The sequence below is a fragment of the Sander vitreus genome, chromosome 18 (genome assembly GCF_031162955.1).
Source record: "Sander vitreus isolate 19-12246 chromosome 18, sanVit1, whole genome shotgun sequence".
Taxonomy (NCBI): Eukaryota; Metazoa; Chordata; class Actinopteri; order Perciformes; family Percidae; genus Sander; species Sander vitreus.
Window position 1 is genome coordinate 723,766 of NC_135872.1, and position 5,000 is coordinate 728,765.

At 45.0% G+C, this 5,000-nt stretch overlaps 1 protein-coding gene across 1 annotated transcript in view; it reads left to right on the top strand.

Annotated features, from left to right (window-relative positions):
* The window catches only part of LOC144533812 (kinesin-like protein KIF26A), a 52,722-nt gene that overhangs the window by 9,804 nt on the left and 37,918 nt on the right, over positions 1-5,000 (top strand). The gene's annotated exons all lie outside the window — the stretch shown is intronic.

Consider the following 5,000-nt stretch of genomic DNA (forward strand, 5'->3'; position numbering starts at 1 on the left):
TACATTTGGATTTTTTTCGATTCACGGACGAAGTAAAAGCTTGGAAAACTTCCACATTTCTTAAGGTACTTGCCAAGAATGACTCTGAATAGAGGACATAGCTGGACATACCTTTTGTTTACGAGTGTTTAGGAGTAGTTTTAATTAAAGAACCAAGAAAAGTCGGATGTAGTGTTTACAGATCTCTAATGGCGCCGACACACCAACCCGATAATCGGCCGTCTGACAGTCTGGCAAGGTCGGTGACTCGAGTCTGTTCGGTGTGTTCGTGCCGTCGTCTGTCGGAGGAGCCGTCGGCTTCATTTGGGCTGATTGGACTTGTTGAATCGGCCAGCGGGCAGTCGGACTCAATGACCCATCTGATTGGTGGAGAGCTCACCCGGAAATGACGAGCGGGATGAGCGTGACTAGAGCCTCTCAACATCTGACATTAATCTTCTAAACTGACCTTTGTTGATCTGAAATGAAGACAGATTCAGCAGCTGCACGGCCTGTTTCTCTCTTCACATGTTTCCAGAAACACGTTACGGGGAACTATTTTAGGACAATATGAGATCATATTCTGAACGAGACGCCATGATGGTCGGGGAGCAGCCAGACCCACGTGACACGTTCGTCCAATCAGCTGCCGGTTTTCATTTTTTGGGCGACAATACAGATTAGTGCCACCTGCTGTTATGGAGACGTATTACTTACGCTCAAGTCGGCGTCACTTCGGTGTGTTCTGAGGCACTTTTTGGACCTCGGGGAGCAGACTGATCAGTCCAACTGCCTTTTCTGTCGACGGTCGGCCGTCAGGTTGGCGTGTCAAATCTCTTAGAAGGATTGTGTGATGTGTTTGTTGGCAGACGTACAGATCAGGGGCCTATACTACTATATATATTAGGGGCATGTTGATCTTGATTCGTAGTACAGACCAGTATGCCCACAGGACTTTGGTTCAGACATAAATAAACAGATGATAGTAAAGATAGAACAGTTTCCAGATATTTTAAAGGTCCAGTGTGTGACGTGTTTAGTTGTTCATTCTCCAAATCTGTGTTTCCCGTTCACAAACTTGTCCTTTTTTATGAATATTTACCTCCACCATCAATTCCAAGTATTCCTATTGGCTTGAAATTTTTCATTAATGTTTGCATGAACTGGGGCAGACGCTCCATATTCATGCTGCATCTAGAAATACGTTAGCTGGTAAGAGACATACAGGACATACTGCTCCACCTTAGTGTGTGTGTGTGTGTGTGTGTGTGTGTGTGTGTGTGTGTGTGTGTGTGTGTAAGGGACATACAGGACATACTGCTCCACCTTAGTGTGTGTGTGTGTGTGTGTGTGTGTGTGTGTGTGTGTGTGTGTGTGTGTGTGTGTGTGTGTGTGTAAGGGACATACAGGACATACTGCTCCACCTTCCGTGTTTTCTCTGTCACATGATAAACTCACAGTTGCTGCTAATGCTGCTAACGGGTATCGTAGCATCCCGCCCCCCAGCAAGTTTGAAGAAGGAAACATGGAGGACCAACACGTATTCAAAATCCAAATTTGAGTAACAGGAGTCTTCGTCTTCGCCCAGAAAAAGACAAAGGAGATTGAAAAGAGCAAGAGAGCGTCTTCCTGAAGCGTGAAGGCTACCGTAGCTGTGATACGTACTCTGAAATGCGTGGTGCGAGAGAGTTGATTGCGATATATGATCTCAATGCTAGATGGGAGAAAGTCCCACACATTGGATGTGATTGATTGATGTGACTTTGTTGGAAATGCTTCTCAAAACATGAAAAATCTGGACGAAGAAACTGTTGTACTGATGCAGAAACCATTGACAGATGCATAAAGGTTTAAGTAATACCATTGACGATGGTAGGAGAAGTTCTTTGGAACAAAAGAAATCATCAAACTCTGTGCTGGAACAACTAGTTCCCCATCGTATATTGGTGGATCGGAAACCTTTGTGTCTTCTGATTGGATGACTTTGTGTCTTCTGATTGGATGACTTTGTGTCTTCTGATTGGATGACTTTGTGTCTTCCAATCGGTAACCTTTGTGTCTTCTGATTGGATGACTTTGTGTCTTCTGATTGGATAACTTTGTGTCTTCTGATTGGATGACTTTGTATCTTCTGATCGGACGCCTTTGTGTCTTCTGATCGGACACCTTTGTGTCTTCTGATTGGATGACTTTGTGTCTTCCAATCGGTAACCTTTGTGTCTTCCGATTGGACACCTTTGTGTCTTCTGATCGGATGCCTTTGTGTCTTCTGATCGGACACCTTTGTGTCTTCTGATCGGACGCCTTTGTGTCTTCTGATCGGACGCCTTTGTGTCTTCTGATCGGACGCCTTTGTGTCTTCCAATCGGTAACCTTTGTGTCTTCCGATTGGACACCTTTGTGTCTTCTGATCGGACGCCTTTGTGTCTTCTGATCGGACGCCTTTGTGTCTTCTGATCGGATGCCTTTGTGTCTTCTGATCGGACGCCTTTGTGTCTTCTGATCGGACGCCTTTGTGTCTTCTGATCGGACGCCTTTGTGTCTTCTGATCGGACGCCTTTGTGTCTTCTGATCGGACGCCTTTGTGTCTTCTGATTGGACGACTTTGTGTCTTCCAATCGGTAACCTTTGTGTCTTCTGATCGGACACCTTTGTGTCTTCCAATCGGTAACCTTTGTGTCTTCTGATTGGATGACTTTGTGTCTTCCAATCGGTAACCTTTGTGTCTTCTGATCGGATGACTTTGTGTCTTCCAATCGGTAACCTTTGTGTCTTCCGATTGGACGCCTTTGTGTCTTCTGATCGGACGCCTTTGTGTCTTCTGATCGGATGACTTTGTGTCTTCTGATCGGACGCCTTTGTGTCTTCTGATCGGACACCTTTGTGTCTTCTGATCGGACGCCTTTGTGTCTTCTGATCGGACACCTTTGTGTCTTCTGATCGGACGCCTTTGTGTCTTCTGATTGGACACCTTTGCATCTTCTGATTGGACACCTTTGCGTCTTCTGATTGGACACCTTTGTGTCTTCTGATGTGGGGTCTGATGGAAATTCCCTGAAGAGTTTGGTGAGAATGACTCTTATTACTCTTATGACTTTCTCAATGGATGGATGAACAGTTTACAGATATTTTAAAGTGAAACTTGGATGTTTCTTGGCAAAGGTAGAAGCAGATTTGAATGATGAAGCAAGAACAGCTTCCCACTTGGTTGGGAATACCTGGGGATACCTTGGGGGATTCCTTTGGACATTTGTTTTGACTCTGGACGGACCAAACAGTCTAAAACCTCTTTGGACACTCTTCTTGAACCTCTGAGGCTTCATAGTCACTGGATAAACTTCACCTCTTACTCATTTTATCCAGAAAACGTCCGTTTAGATGTTTGTTGGTAGAGGTAGAAGCAGGTTTTATTGATGAACCAAGAACAGCTTCCTACTTTTGTGGGAATGCTTCAGAAAACAGGAAACATCTCGGACGAACATATCGTTGTACTGATGCTTTAAGGTTGAAGTCATACGATTGATGATGGCAGAAGTTCTTCTAGCCTCAAAGAAACCATTAAAATCTGCCCTGGAACAACTAGTTTCTAGCCTGGGAAAACCCTGACGAACTTCCGGCAAATTAGAGATTTGCTCTGCAAGTCCATTTGGCCAAGAGCCCATTCAAGCCCATTTCCAATTTTTCCAAATCGAGGAACCAATCACAACCGTTGAGGCGGGCTCTACACCAATCACAACCGTTGAGGGGGGGCTTTACACCAATCACAACCGTTGAGGCGGTCTTTACACCAATCACAACCGTTGAGGCGGGCTCTACACCAATCACAACCGTTGAGGCGGGCTTTACACCAATCACAACCGTTGAGGCGGGCTCTACACCAATCACAACCGTTGAGGCGGGCTCTACACCAATCACAACCGTTGAGGCGGGCTCTACACCAATCACAACCGTTGAGGCGGGCTCTACACCAATCACAACCGTTGAGGCGGACTTTACACCAATCACAACCGTTGAGGGGGGCTTTACACCAATCACAACCGTTGGCTTTACACGGTGACGATAGCACAGCGACGGCGAGCAGCTTTTTGTTTACATTCAACATGACGGCCATCCAAAAGCGCAGCAAACCATTGAAGCGGCTGTTGCTGCTACATCACCCAGATCTTTGGTCTGATTGGTTGAAGGACTATCCAATTGCGCCCGGAGGCATTTGAGTGGCGTCCGTTGGAAATGGGCTGTAAATGAACCTTCCCCAGACCCCCTCTCAGTTGTAACTGAGAGGGGTCTGGTGTCAACCAGGCTAAAAACTCTTCTTGAACCTCTGAGTCTTTATATTAACTGGATAAACTTGAAAATCTTTATTTTTTCCGGATCTTTTCTGTCTCTGGTGTTGATTTTTCTCGCTGACATGTCTTCATTAATGTGTTGACTGTGTTCATGGACTGAGGACGGGACGAGGATTCAGCAGAATCTCAACCAGGGGATTCAGGATTCAGCAGAACACCAAAAATCTGGATTCAGTGCGTCCCTACTTGACTCATACAAAACAGTTTTATGATGATTTTATTTGGAGATGTTCCCATATCAGTATAAGAAAAGCCTCTGATTCTGCCTAAAATGCTGCTATCGGTATCAGAGTGTACTGGAGATTATTCAACGATCTGATACATCATTCATCATTCATAGTTTAAAAAGCGTTGAAGAACAAAGATAGAAATCATATCACATCCATACAGGGATGGTAGTATTCAGCTAGTATTAAAACATGATAATATAACGGTGTAATGTAGCTGCGAGGAAGAGACATGGAACAAGAAGAGAAGCTTAAATCAACAAACTACCAGCTGCTATTAATGAAGTGTAAATGTCAGCACTGTACAACACACACACACACACACACACACACACACACACACACACACACACACACACACACACACACACACACACACACACACACACACACACACACACACACACACACACACACACACACACACACACACACACACACACACACA